Below are 16,146 nucleotides of genomic sequence, written 5' to 3' on the forward strand. Positions count from 1 at the left end.
ACCCAAACAATTATCAGAAAGCCACTAAGTTTATTAATATAATTTACAAAGATCAAACTGGTAAAACTCAAGGCAGGTGTCAAAGAATGAAAATTACAGATAGATAAATGGAGTCCAGCAAGAAGGTTATTGCTATTTCCATTTTATATAAGAATGACACAAGGGTTAAGTTCATTATAACTTGCCCTTGATCTGCCAGCTCATTCCCTCCAACAACAAAAAAGAAAATAATCTATTCTGAAGCACAGTGACCCATGTACAACAGAATGAAAATTTTGCCTGGTCCTGCGCAATCCTCACAATTGTTATGTTTGAGCCCATTGGGCAGCCACTGCATCCATCCAGCTCATTAAGGGTCTTGCTGTTTTTCATTGTCCTTCTATTTTACCAAGCATGATATCCTTTTCCAGATACTGGCCTCTCCTCATAACATGACCAAAATACTTGAGATGAAGTCTCGCCACCCTTGCTTGTAAAGAGCATTCTGCTGTACATTTTTCAAGACATTTGTTGGTTCTTCTGGAAGTCCATGGTAATTTCAATATTCTTTTCCAGTACCGTAATACTAATGTATTGATTCTTTGGTTTTCCTTATTAAAGTTCCAACATTCATATGCATATGAGGTGGTTAGAAATATGTTGACTTGGGTCAGGCACATTTTAGTCCTCAAAGTGACATCCTTACACTTTAATGAGGTCTTGTGCAACAAATTTACCCAGTGTAATGCATCTTTTGATCTCATGACTGCTGCTTCCATGAACATTGATTGTGGATCCAAGCAAGATGAAATCCTTGTGGCAACTTCAATCTTTTCCCCATTTATCATGATTGTTGCCTATTGGTCCAGTTGTGAGGATTTTTATTTTCTTTACATTGAGTTATAATCTATATTGAAGTCCTCAGCCCTTGATCTTCATAAACAAGTATTTCATCTCCTTCTCCCTTCAAGCAAGGTGGTGTCATCTGCTTAGTAAGTCTTCCTCCAATCCTGATACCATATTCTTCTTTATGTGTTCCATCTTCTCAGAGTATTTGCTTAGCATACAGATTGAATAAGTACAGTGAATGGATACAACACTGCCATATACCCCTTTCCTGGTTTAAAATCATGCAGCATTCACTTGTTCTTTTTGAACAATGGCCTCTTGGTCTATATACAGGTTACTTGCAAGAAAATGATGTGCTCTAAATTTCCTATGCTCTGTTTTCAGACAAGATCTATCTGATGTCAGCAATGATATTCCTTGCCCCACATCCTTAACTGTATCCAGCTTGATTTTTCTGACAGCTCTCTGTTGATGTACTGCTGCAACTCTTGTTGAATTATCCACAGCAACACTTTACTTGCATGTAGTATTAAAAATATTTTTCAACTATTTCCACATTTTGTTGGGCCAGCTTTCTTTGTAATGGGTACAAATATTGATCTCTTCCTCTCAGTTGGGCAGGTCTTCCAAATTTCTTGTCATAGTCAATGAACATTTCCAATATTTCATCAGCTTTTTGAAACATTTCTATTGGTATTCCATCAAATTCTGGAGCCTTTTATTTATTTATTGTGCTAATGCTTTTAGTACAACTTGGACTTCTTCTTTAAGTACCAAAAGAAAAGAATGGTCCCCTAGGTCAAGTAACTTATATGATAGGCTGCTAACCATAAAGTCAGTAGTTTGAACCCACCAGTTACTCCAAGAGATTAAGGTAAAGCTATCAACTCCAGTAAAGATTAACATCCTCAAAAACCCTATGGAGCAGTTGCTATAAGTGGGAATCAATTTGAAGGCTAAAACAAACTCACTGTTACAGAGGTAATTCTCACTCATAGCCAGCCTATAGGGAAGAGTAAAAATGCCCCTGTGGGTTTCTGGGATCGTAAATCTTCATGAATGGAAAGTCCCATCTTTCTTCCTTGGACAAGCTGGTGGTTTAGAACTGGTCTTGTGGTTAGAAGTGCAATTCATAACCCACTATGCCACCAGGGCTTTTGACTTGATGGTAGTCAGTTGATAATGTCATCCAGGGATTTGTCTAATGTCAAACTAATGTGGAAATTGCATAGATATAGAGCAAAGTATAAGTGCTTCTTAGGATTTCTGAAGCTTTACAGGAAGAGATAGTCTCATTTTTCTCCCTTGGAAGGAGAGGTGGTTCCTTTTGTGGTTCAAACTTTGTGCTTAGGTTATAGCGTACTATGCCACCAGGGAATTTTCTTTTCTTTTTCTTTTTGTCCCCTTTAGAATAGAGATATGACATAAACTTCTGGTTGTTTCCTAATATTTCTTTTTCACGACTTATTAATACTAGAAAACTGAGCACATTGCTGGTCAAAAACTTAAATAAATGAAAAGATGATACCACTTCAGAGCTTAAAGAGGGAAGGTGAACGACAGAGAGAGAGAGTTAGAGACCAATGAAAAAATGCAATCTTGAGTAAAAGCATATATGAGAGATAGAAAAGTTGACATTGGGTACAGCAGTGACAGGAAAAGCAAAGGGAGTAACATTTATATATACACACACACACACACACACAATTTTGAAAGATTAATTAAAAGGCAAGCATGGGAAAGAGATGAAGGAGTTAAGAGAGAGACTAAAAACAAATGTTACTGGATTAAATAAATGAATAGAAATTGATAATTAGAACTACAGAATCACATTTTGCATATAGAACTCATCAGTATAATTAAATTTTAAAATGTTGTTTATGTGTTTTATTTAGTTGTTGCTTCTCAGGTTCAAAATAAGGCAGAATGTGAATTATTTAATGTTATAACATGTTTAACATTGCAGACATTATAAATTAGTTTAACCTAGTCAAGCAATGAAAATAATACTTTCTGCTGCTACCTTTCTAATTTTAAAGTCAAAGCTTTTCTGAATTTGTGACAAATAGAAGCCCAGCACTCAACTTTAAAAACCACCTCCTTGATTCAGTTCTCTGTCAGATAATGGTGTTATCATATGATCACGATTCATTGTAAACCAATTATGAGGTAGTTAGTTTATTGTGCCAATCTGGCTGATAAACACATGTGGGGTTAATTGAAGGGCGGAGGAATAAATGGCTTAATGAGCTTCAGCTTTCTAGTTCTAGGGTCTCTTTCTTTGTGATGGTCTGACCAGGGTGCAGCTGCCTTAGCCAGTTCCCTGCTTCAGCTGGCAAGGTTCACTTCCTGCAAGACATCCCCAAGGAGAAGCCACATGGAACTACGCCAATGCAGCCCTGGGTGCTGGAGCAGCCGTGTAGAGACACCTGCCAGCGCTGAGATGTTTACACATTCACTGACTCAGCTTTCCTCCTGCAGTCGGCATCATAGTGTGTGTTTTGTGAGATGGAGGAGGACTTTGTGGATTGGTGTCAGACATATTGGTTAATGTTGGACTTCTGGGTTTGGGCAGCTCTTGGTTGGGATGTTTTCTTTATGTGCACTTAATCTTTATTTAAAACTCACTCTTATACATGAGTTTCTGTGGATTTGTTTCTCTAAAGTACCCAGACTAACACAACTTAATTCTAAAATATCATTTATTCCATTTGGCTCATAGCCCCCACAGTGTCTAATAGAGATCATTGCTTAGAAGAAATAAAATATTTTACCTTGTTCAAAATCCATTTCATTAGTTATTCCTTTGATGTGGATATACCATCAAGTCATGTGATAGTTATGAATATTAAAAATAAGATCAGCTATATATTTAGAGTGTCAGTGTTGTATCTGACACATATTAATATTATTATGTTGATAATTGGTGTCATAAACCATCATGTTATTAGAGTAGACACTAAATAAGTTATTATTGGCTAAATTAATGCACAATTACTAGGCTTCAAAGAACACACAGTTTGGTTGGAAGATCGGGTAAATATGATAAGGTATGGCCACACATGTTACACAAGGGAAAACATTCTGTGGGCTGAATACCAGAGAAGTTGTCACATAATAGAAGAAAATTTAGTTAAGTGTACTTTGGGATGAGTTGGGACAACTGAGTTACAGGAGGAGTAAGGGACTGAGGTACTGAATGCAGGTAAATCTCAGCAGACTTGGAAATATATACCACAACTTTGATGAGAACCTCTTCTATATCTGCCTGACGGGAATGGAAAAGGAACTTTGAGAAGCAGTAAGCCATAATATTTGAAATTTTTTTTTCAATATTTTTGGAGGACTTAAACTTTGCTGTTTATAAATTTTAAATTTCATCTTGTGTGCAACAATAGACCTTTTAAGCAGGAAATAATGCCATTAAAGTAAATTTTTTAAAAATTCATCCTTAGTAAGGGTTTAAACTTGGTATTTTTGAATGCCATCTGAATGATCCAGATGATAACAAATTAGAGATTGATGGTAGGGGCTCTGGGGCACTTCAACTGGATAGCATAATTTCTAAACATTTGTGTTTCCAATAAGGGAGAATGTTTTGGCATCAAACAATACCATATGGGAATATTTTGGACCTAGATAAAGATGGGCATATGACATGTGTTATAAATTCAGCACTTATTGGGTGACAGACAAGGAATGATTTCTTCTATATTAGGGTATTTGTGAATAAAGTATTACACAGCTTTTGCATGGCATGTTTTATAGTATATGATATGGCATATCTGATTTGTGAGAATAAGCAGATGAATAGAAATATCCTGGCTCATATGTGAGTGAGGATTGGTCCTTCGGAGTATGACTGCAATAGAAAATCTCAGTAGGCATCCTAGTATGGCAGTGTGTTTGGCTAGATAAATGAGTGGGATCTCTCTTTACACACACACAGTTTATATATCTGCCCAAGTTTCATGTTTATGAACACATAAATGCATCATCTATTTTACTAAGTTCCAAATGTAATTTTGGTTTTGGTCATTTTGCCATAGAAATTGCACTTCCCTTTAAAAGTGTAAGTCCTATTTGAGTGTACAAAATATTACACGGAGGTTGAATAACAAATCTATGAAAGAGAACATTTGATTTGCTTAAATATTAACTTTCAATATTTCATTTTTTCCTCCAAGAAGGCAGAGAAATGATCTCTAAGTTAGCAATATGATAATAATAATACAAGCTCATGTCATATGCCTTCTTTTAAAAGTTGATCTTCATTAAATCAATTAGTAACATTTGGATATTACAATCTTTTCTACACTTTGTGCATCACAGAAAAATCAGTGTTACTATGCTTATCACAAACTAGGTGGCTTGAAACAATAGAAATCTATTCTTTTGCAGTTCTGGAGATTGGAAATCTAAAACAAGGTGTCAGTAAAGCTGTGCTCTGTCTGAACAAGGGAGGAATCTTTTCTTGCCTGTTCTACCTACTTGTGGTCCCAGGTCTTCTTTGGTTTGTGGCAGTATCACTCTGACATCTGCTTCACTATTTGCGTAGCTGTCTTCCCTCTCTTTCTTCTCTTCTTTTATAAGGACACCACTCATATTGGATTAGGTCCCACCTTACTCCTTCAGTTTGACCTCAAAATAACTAATTATATTTGTAAGGAACCTATTTGAAAATAAGGTCACATTAAGTGGTAACAGATGTATGAATTTCAACATATATTTTTGGTGGACATAAATCAATCTATAACATAAAGGAAAAAAATTCAAAAAAAATCTTGAATTTTCAATATTGATACCAGTTAAGTAGACATCAAGCAAAGCTAACTTGTATGTTTTGTATTAAATTATATACTAAACTACATACCTTGTGCATTTCATTTTCCTATACAAAAATTACTATTGTTTTTATTATACAAAAACTGCTACTATTTTTGTGCATGTGTTTCCATTCTATGAGGCATTTTAATGAAGGTTATCCTAAATATTAGAAAGACAAAAAATGGTCCAAAATTGAAGTTTGTAAATCGACTAACTATGTACAAATGCACTTTCACGTTCCTATCTAATAATGGAAAATGTTAGACCTAAATGGGTGGCAATGATGCAGTGCAGATGTCATGAAACAGATTTCAATTCACTGCTTTACTCTGTGCTTGCCAACATGGACACAGCTGTATTAGGAATATGATATATGGTTTTGGACATAATGAGAAGCAAAATGTAGAGCAAAACTTAAATGGCTAAGGAAAAAAAAAAAAAGTCCATGCTAACTAAGCTGATAGAAATGAGAGGAACCTCTGAGACTATTTAGCCCTGGACTACTCTAAACTTGGAACCGAAACTACTCTAGCCACTCTCAGCTAAAAGTCAGCACAGTTCACAAGAAAAAAAAAATCCACTCTCTCTTTCTCCCCCTTCATTTGCTCCTGTGTGCTCTGATCAGACATGTCCCTCTCCCTGAGCTGTGGCTTCAGTGCTGTCCTCTAAAGTGAATGGGGGGATGGGGGACAACCGGACAGCCCCTTACATAAAGGTCTTGGGGAGGAGATGAGCCAGGCAGGGTGCAGTATAGCAACGATGAAACATACAACTTTCCTCTAGTTCTTTAATGGTCCATTCCCGCCCCCACCCCCTCCATTATCATGATCCCAATTCTACCTTACAAATCTGGGTAGACCAGAGAATGTACACTGGTACAGATAGGAACTGGAAACACAGGGAATCCAGGATAGATAAACACCTTAGAGGATACCGGGAGGGGAAGGGGAAACTGGGGTAGAAAAGGGGAACCCATCACAAGGATCTACATATAACCCCCTCCCTGGGGGATGGACAACAGAAAAGTGGGTGAAGGGAGACGTCGGAGAGTGTAAGACATGACAAAATAATAATAATTTATAAATTATCAAGGGTTCGTGAGGGAGAGGTCCCGGGGAGGGAGGGGGGAAAAATGAGGAGCTGGTACCAAGGGCTCAAGTAGAAAACAAATGTTTTAAGAATGATGATGGCAACAAATGTACAAATGTGCTTGACACAATGGATGGATGGATGGTTTGTGATAAGAGTTGTACAAGCCCCCCAAAAGATGATTTTAAAAAGGGAAACAAATAATATCATTGTGTATATTATGCTCTTCTAAAATAATCATCTAAATGAGACCTAACAGTCAACATTTACTCTTGAACAAAGATAAGAAAATAAGAATGGAATCAGAACAATCCAAATGGAAATAAGAGGAATGTTGACTCATTGCAAAAGTATAACCAATGTGACTAAATAATATGTATATAAATTGTTAAATGAGAACTAAATTTGTTCTGTAAATTTTCTAAATCCTAGTAAGGTATTTAAAAGAAAGAAAGAAAGAGAGAGAAAACCACCTCTAGTCTGCTTCCAGAAGTGATGAGAAGCAAAAGCAGAGCAAAGTCAGAAATTATATTCTTTCTCTGAATTCTCAGATCCCTCTGTAGACTCTAACAGGGCCTGTCTGCTCCATAGAAAACTTAACCCTCCTTCTCCATGAAACAGCTGTAACAAATTTATTTCTTTGGAGAGCCTTTTAGCCTGAGCTGAATAGACTACTGTTCAGAAGTGTTGCTACTTGTCCCTACTTGGGACGGCTGGCCCCTGAGAGAAGCAAGCACAAATGTTGATCCCTTTGAGCTCAGGGGACTGTGGTCTCCGAGGGGTCAGATTTCAGGATTCCAGCACAGGCCTGGAAAAGCAAACAAACACACACATAGTATACTTAAAGCATTAGAGGGAGGCAGGAGAGGCTGAGAGATCTTGGTTTCCTAATCTTGGCCCTGGAACCATTTTTACCATAAAGTCTTTGTGACAAAGGAAACTTGGCTATTTGGGGATGTTTCTCTATTTCTGTTTGTTCTTCATTTGCTTCCTCCCTCCTTTTGCTAAGATCTACTAGTGAAGTGGTGTTCCAAAATTCAAGGGGAGAAGTTTGAGTGCTTGAGGAAAACTGACAAATGGTCATGTTTATCTTTCAGAGATGTTGAAGGGGTTCATGCCTCAGAATATTCCTTAGCATCTAGACACTGAGAAGCAGAGTGTTCCTAACAGCGAAGGGGTGGGCTACACATTATGGTTTAGACTTAACACTGATTAGAAATCCCAACTGCCCCAAGATTCCTGGCTGTCGCAGTATCCTTGTTCCTGGGAGTGAACAGAAAGCATCAGTTCCAAGCTGAGTTTCTAGTTCCTCTCTCATATTTTTGGTCCATCCACCAACAATTTTGGTTCCTTTCAGTAGAAAACAGCAGGTAGCAAAGTATGCATATAATACTGCCACCTTTTGTAGAAATGTGCATAACTGTGTAGAGAAGCTACAGGGAGGACTTATACTGAAAAATCAGCAACACTCTGGACAGATAGACGATTGGTGATTGTAGTTCTCTTTGCTCATAGTATTTCTAAATTTCTTTCCTTCGTCGAAGTAGGTTTATTTGTTTGCTTACCTTTTAAAAAGTGAACTTAAAATTACATTTCTGGAAAGAAGCAAAGCTAAAAGAGTAAAGACTAAAGTGAACTATAATAAGATGTCTGAAGTATTTTCTGGGTAGTTAAAAATACATACACGTTTTATTGGTTCTAAGCTTTCAATAATGTGTACATATTACTTTTATGCTGTAAATGCACAATATGACGAATGAATTGATGTTTGTTTTATTCTGACAGGCTCAGGAGGAAAAAGGTGGAGAACTTGTTTTCAAACCCTAAACAGAATATTTACATTAGAGCTTAAGATCCCATTGAGAATTAAGGGTTAGGGCCTATCACAGAGAACTCCTGGCAGAAAAAGGGCACTGCTGTCTCCAGGGGAACTTTTAATATTAGAATCACAATGAAGAGGAGGCAGGGGTAGCTTGCTGATCCCAGGATGGTAAACTGAATAACAAACACAAAATACACCTCAGCTGCTCCAACAACAACAACCAAATACTAAGGCTGATAGGCGATTAACATATATTAACATTAAAAATGGACATGAAAGTATTCTAAACCCTTTAAAGAGAATGAACATTTTCTGATGGACTTGACAAACCTCCCTCCCCCCATCTCTTTGCTCAAATTCCACCCCCCTTCCCACTCACATCTGGAAAATCTCCGTGGAACCATAAAGAAAGTGAAGGAATGATTTATAATGCAATTTAATATATATGAAAGCCTGTAAGACCTAGAAAAATACCCACTCATTGATACAGTGTGCTATTTCAAGCGATTTCTTCATTTGAGCTGCTCATCAAGATCTGTATAGGAGATTAGTTCCAGTGAGTCAAACCTCTTCAGGTAAACATATGTATATACAAATGTATATACATATGTCAAATAAGAAAAATGACATTGTGCTTTAAGAGGCTTTCTTACCTTCAGTTGGAAGCGTTATTCAAAGGAACACTCCTTAGCCTAAATAATGGATTTCGAAGTTAAGGGAAAATATCTTTTTTTACAGAACTTGGCTGCGATGTTTGCATATATTGAGAGCTCTGAATATAAACTTAACCATTAGCTAGTTCTGAATGAAAAACAATGGCTCAATTATAACACTGATCAGTGGGTGGTGAGCAAGGTCTCTAAGTATCCCTAGGTATTATTGTATCCACTACATTTATTTTAACTTCCTTTTGGGGACTTTAAAAAAAATCAGTCATGGGAAATGATTAATGATACTCTCTATGTCATGTAAAATGAACATATGGAAAAGCAAAGAAAAACCATGTGCATTTTCTGTAATCTTTGCTCTCAGTTTGAGCAGCATCTTCTGAGGATGCTTATAATTCCAGGTTTTGTCTATTATTGTTGACTTTGCTAAAAGTACATTTTTCATTACAACTGTCCACATGTTCAATCATGTGAAAGAGGCAGCAGCCATCATCATAGACTAAGTTGCCAAGAGGCAAACAGGTTAAAATTCCTTCCTTACCGAGTTTTCTATAGTCTTCTTTCCTTCAAATTTAAAATTCCATAGAAACCGCTCTGCTTTAAAAATGTATTGAAGTTATACCCATTTAATTATTTCCATATTTGTATTTAACCTATGTCTTTTCTAGTTTTTGCCCATGGGATATATCTACATGGAAATGGATTTTATTTTGCCTGAGTAAGAACTCCCAGGTTAGCTTCTGAATTAAAATCTTAGATTTGAAAGCAGGGAGAGATAGCTTGCATTTTAGCCAGGACATGAATAAACTCAGAGTTTCAGGTTAGTCAACACTTTTGCCAATATTCAGGGAATTTCAGATTCTCATTTTTGAGTATACAGTTACAATATTTTTTTTTTTTTTTTTTTTTTGCTGCAGGAACTGAGATCCAGAGCAGTGAATTAGTAATGTATTGTCAGAGGCATAACCAGCACAGATTAAAATTTCCTAAACTTCAAACCCCTGCCTTTTGCAAACAGAATGTATTTAATAGAATATGGTCTGTTTTAAATTAGCCTGCAGTGTTAAAATTGCAGCTCTGTTGACCATACTTTTCTAATTATTCTAGTGCTAGGTTCTCTAGTCCCAAAGCCGGAGGCCTTTGGTTCTTCTGCATTTGGTTTACCCAGTGTAAACGTTTCTTTATTACATATTCTGTGGGTGGAAGCTAGAGAAAAAGGCTTCTTTTGGTTTCTTTTAATAAAATGTAAAGACCTATAGGAAGAAATCAGAAAATAGAAAATGTGAGAAAGATACTGAAGATTTTGGGCAAAAAGAACCCATCCTTTGAAGATAAGATCGGATTAGGTTATTGAACATCAAGAGAAGACCAAAAGATAGAAATGAGCAGAATTCATTATTTATAGGTAGTATAATAAAAAGGTACTTATAACTTTAAGGAAACAGGATAAATGACATAAATTAAATTAAATAATCATAATAAGTTTGCTATAATGAAAGAAAAATATTCCTAATTTTTTCTTCAAAAAAATAGAAGGAAATTATTTTTTTTAGAAGAAACTTTTCTAAACATGAATTTGTCATATACTTAACTAACAAAGACTACTTCCCAGTCTTTCTGTTGGTGCCAATGAGACTGTATGAGCATGTTGCATTTGACTTTCTCCATCAATGGAGTATTGTTGATCTTATGTTGAACTCTAGTCAGTCCTGATTCACAGCAACCCTATATATAACAGAACAAAAATACTGCCCAGTCCAGCCCCAATCTCACAACTGTTAAGCACATTATTTGAATCCAGTCTTGTAGCCACTGTGCCAATTAATCTCATTCAGGCTTTTCTCTTTTTAGCCAATCATCCTGTGTCAGTCTGGGTAGACTAGAGAAACAAATCCATGGACACACATATGGGTATAAGAAAGATATATATATATACAAGAGCAATTGAACATTGAGAAAACATCCCAGCCCAGTCCAGATCAAGTCCTTAAGTCTGATATTATTCCATAAGTCCAACACCAATCTATAAAGTCCTCTTCAGACTCAGGAAAAACATGCAATGACATTGAATGTACAAGATCACAGGTCAGTGGGTAGAAAGTCTTTGGATCCAGTGGCATTGGAAACATCTCAGCACTGGCAGGGGTCACTGCACGGTTTCTCCTGCACTTGGGCAGCATCAGGGTGGGTCCATTTGTCTCGTCAGCTGCTATGTCTCCCAGGGTGTGAGCAGAGAATCTCCCACCTCCAAGGAAGAAATACCAGTATTCCCAGAATCCTTAGGGGAAGGCTCTACCCACACAGAAGCCTCATTGGCTATGACCTGGTTGGCAGGCTAGACTCCACCCCTACACGCCTAATCCTTCAATTGACAATTATATAACTAGCACACATCCACAGTACCATGCATGATCTCATTCTCCAGGGACTAGTCCCTCCTGATAATGTGAAAAATACATAAGAAAAAGTCTTGCCATCCTCACTTCTAAAGATAATCTGGCTATGTTTATTTCATGACAAATTTGTTCATTCTTCTTTCAATATTCTTCCTCAATACCACAATGAAAAGACATAGATTCTTAACTGGTCTTTCTTATGCATTGTCTAACTTTAACCTTCATGTGAGTAAACAAAACAGAAAAACAATTCCCTGCCATGGAGTCAATCCTGGCTCACAGAGGCAATAAAAATACCAAGCTACCTTGGACATAGGTCAGACACAAAATAGGCATTAAGGTGATAACTTTGATTTTAAGATTTAGGGAAATTTCTTTATGCAGCAAATTTGAACATGTATTTCGATTGATTTCTTGACTCCTGCTCCTGACTGGTAGAAAGATTAGGGATAAAATGGGGTGGCTTCCACCGAATGCCTATGGCTAATCTGGCCATGCCACAATAAATGGGTTGCAAAGAAATCAGGCACACATTAGACACCTATTGGAAAATCCAAAACTCGGTATGTGCAGACTAAGGTTATCTAGGCGCAGGTGAAGGTCAACCTGAAAACTAGGTTCAGGTGTGCCTGAACTTAGCCAATAAGGATAGCAATACTCTCAACCACACACCCCTAAATAGTGTAGTGGGGATAAAAGCAGGGACAAAGGGCAGTAGGCCTCTTGCTCAGCATTCTGGTTTTTGCACCCAGGTTACTATACTCCTTTTATGTGGTTTGTTTGTTTGTTTGTCTTTCCGCTCCCCTGAAGTGACCATCTTCAGTAGTGAACTTGTGTGTTCCCCATGCGGCCTTGCATGCTTTCCAGAGATAGCGCACACTGAGACTGTAATACCTGAAATTTCCTTTTCCCTCATAAAAGTTACTTGGATTTATGAAAGTGCTTCTGCCATATGAATTCTTTCAAAGTTGAGAAGCAAGAATCAAGGTAAACCATCCCAGAAAACTAACACTTCTGTGGGTATTGATTGTGAATCTACATGGAATATCCCAGACAGCTTTAATAATATTGCTTATTAATCCAGTTCTAAAGATTTTTTTCCCCCTCAAAATTAAGGTAAAATACATGTTGAAGACTTTGGTCTTCTTCTTTTTTTAATTAATACATTATTTTATTGGGAGCTCTACAGCTCTTACTATAATCCATACATGAATTGTATCAAAGTAATTTGTACATATTTTGCCATCATCCTTTTCAAAACATTTTATTTCTGCTTGAGCCGTTGGTATTAGTTCCTCTTTTTACCTGCCCTCCTCCACCCTCCCACCCCCATGGACCCCGATAACTTATAAATTATTACTATTTTCATATCTTACACTATCCATTGTGTCCCTTAAGTAAATGTTTCAAGCCTTTACCACTTCCAGCATTCAAGTGTGTGTCATCTGAATATCATTAGTTGTTAATAATTATTTCTTGTGGGGCTATATTGAAAGTACCATAGACTGCCAAACAGACAAATAAATCTGTCTTGGAAGAAGTGCGATGAGAGTGCTCCTTTGAGGCAAGAATGGCAAGACTTCATTTCATGTACTTTGGACATGTTGTCAGGAGAGACCAGTCCCTGTATTAAGACATCTTGCTTGGTAAAATAGAAGAGCAGCAGATGAGAGGGAGCCTTCAAAAAGATGGATTGACTTTGTGGCTGCAGCAATGGGTTCACATAGAGGCACAATTGTGAGGATGGTGTAGTACTGGGCAACATTTCCATCTATTGTGCATGGGGTTATTCTGGGTCAGAATGACTTCATGACACCTGCCAGCATCAGCCATGGTATCCCTCATCCTATGTCCCTTTCTAAATTCAGCCCGAGTTTCTAGTAGTTCTTTATTGATGTACTTCTGCAACCATTACTGAATTAATGATCTTCACCACGATTTTAATTGCATGTGATATTAATGATATTGTGCAATAATGTCTTCTTTGTGTTGGACCACCTTTCTATGGACCGATCAATTATCTGAATGTCTTCCAAGTTGTTGGCATTGCCAAGTGTTTGCAGTGTTACATCTGTTCAGTAAAACATTTCAATTGGTATCCCAGCTATTCCTGTCCGTCTACTGCTGGAGTTTGGTAAAGTCAGTCCCATCACTTGTTGCTCATACATTACCTCCTGCAATGGTTGAATATGGAGCAATCTCTTTGATACAGTGCCATTGCAAATTTATTCCATCTTCTTTTGAAGTGTCTTTTGTTGTTTCATTTTTTTAACCATATAATCCTTCACTATTTCAATGTAAGTCTTGATTATTTTTTTGTTAGTTACTTGAGCTTGAGAAATGCCGATGTATTCTTCCCTTTTGGTTTCTAACTTTATATTTTTGCACATTTATTAAACTATTTTACTTTGTCTTCAAAAGCTGCCCTTGGAGATCTTGTGGTCAGTTCTTTTACTCCATTTCCTCTCTTCACTTTAGCTATTCTACCCTCAAGAGTGCATTGCAGAATATTTTCAGATATCTAATTTGGTCTCCTCACACCTGAATTTTTTTTAATTTTATTGACCTGCTTGACATGCAATGTCCACCTATATTTTGCACCTCCAAGGTTTAGTGGGAAAATATTATTGAACTTCTAGTGCCTGCTGCTATCTTGTGGGGCTTACATAATTGCGCAAATCAACAGTCCTTATCACATCAACCCCAGGAATATAGACTTTATGAATATTTGTGTCCCACTAATCGTATCACGATAGTTTCACCTCAACAAATTAAAAAAAAATTTATTCAGAACACATTCCATTACTGAAAACACATGGTTTCAACACAAAATTTAAAGCAGAAAATAAGTCTGTCTCCAAGGAGTTAATGCCTCCCCCCCTTTTTTCCCTGTGTGATATCCTTGATATCTTTTCATTATCAGTCATTATTAGTGTTCAACGTATATGATTTGGCACGTACACAATGTAGTACTTTGGCTCTTGTGAAATTATTTTAATTTTATTCAGCTACAACCTAAACTTTTATATGAGCAATTGATGGTCTGTTCTGTAGTGGGCCCTGACTTTATTCTAACTAATAGTAGTGAGCTACCCTATTGTCTCTTTAAATAGATTTCTTTGGTTTGATTTTCTTATTCTCATTAATAATATTAATTATAACAGTATAATAAATTATAATACGACTTCCAGGGTTTGTGACCCACCTCTTCTAAAGGCCTTGGGAGAGTTATTTCATTGAATTTTGAATTTCACCAAGGAGTAGGAAATAGTACAGGTTATTAGAACATATCTTATGACAGCACAAAATGATAATTTTTGTGTCTATTTTTGGTAGGGAATTGGCATCTAAAACAAAAGAAACCATTTAAATTTATAAAATTCCTATGTACAAAAGACAGAACTAAATCTAATTCTCATGAGGAAAGACAATCGATAGCTAAAGTTATATGTGAATATGATCATAATCGATGTGGGGAACTTTAAAAGAATATGTTAAATTTCAGACATACAGAGTTTGGACTGAAACATTTGTTTTTGAGATAATCTGCTCTGGTTAATATGAATCCAATATTCAGGGAGGGAAAAAAATATGTGTTCTCTCTCTCTCTCTTTATTTTTTACATGGAATATAAATGTTTTACTGACCAGTCACCGCCCATCCCCAGTGATCCAGTGGTGGGCCCGACATCCGAGACCCGGCAGCAGCCTCAGCGCAGCCTCTGAGCTTCTCACTGGACTCCAACAGACAGAGCCCGTCGCCCTCGTGCCTGGGGCCGTTCACGTTGCGGTTGATGGAGCGTCACGTGTCGTCCATGACCTCCATGCGCACCTGCGTGCACTGTCCCCGCGAGGGGCTCCGGCCCAGCACTTTGGTGACTTTGACCAGCTTGAGGGGCTGCACACAGCTGTTGTCCATGGTGGCGGCGGGGCAGCGGTCCGGCGGAGAGTATATTCTCTTTTTAAAAGGAAAAAAAAATGTTAGTGTTAATGGAGTGTGAGTTTATTATTCTTGGGTGCAATGGAATCATTTCTGACTTGTAGTGACCTCCCTGACAGAGTAGAACAATAGCAAGTTTTCCTTGGCTGTAACCTTTATGAGGGCAGACTGTCTGGTCTTTTTCCTGAGAAACCACTGGTTAGGTTCAAACTAACCCGTCAGTTAGGAGGCCAGCTCTTTAACTGCTACACCATTAGGAATCTTGAGTGTATACTTAGCGAACAAACAAACAGAAAACTAAAACAATTATTCCCATCGAATTCATTTGAACTGATACCTACTCTATATAAGTTGTCTGAGGTTGTTAACAATTTTTTCTTTTTCCAAACCATTTTATTAGGAGCTAATCCAGACATCATAGCATTCCATAGTTCAATCACATAATGCCATATTGTACAATTGCTACCACAATTAGTTTCAAAACATTTTCTTTCTTCTTGAAGCTATGGATTTCAGTTTCCCTTCCTCCCTACACCCCAACCCCATCCCACTTCCCCCACCATACTCCCCAAGAACC

General features: G+C 37.2%; 1 pseudogene; it reads right to left on the minus strand.

The window, feature by feature from the left end:
- Positions 1-5,374: 5,374 nt before the first annotated feature.
- On the minus strand, positions 5,375-15,548 carry LOC101655999 (annotated as a pseudogene).
- Positions 15,549-16,146: the final 598 nt, after the last annotated feature.

Source organism: Echinops telfairi, unplaced genomic scaffold (assembly GCF_000313985.2).
Source record: "Echinops telfairi isolate 266 unplaced genomic scaffold, ASM31398v2 ScPeMD7_3509;HRSCAF=4178, whole genome shotgun sequence".
NCBI classification, from domain to species: Eukaryota; Metazoa; Chordata; class Mammalia; order Afrosoricida; family Tenrecidae; genus Echinops; species Echinops telfairi.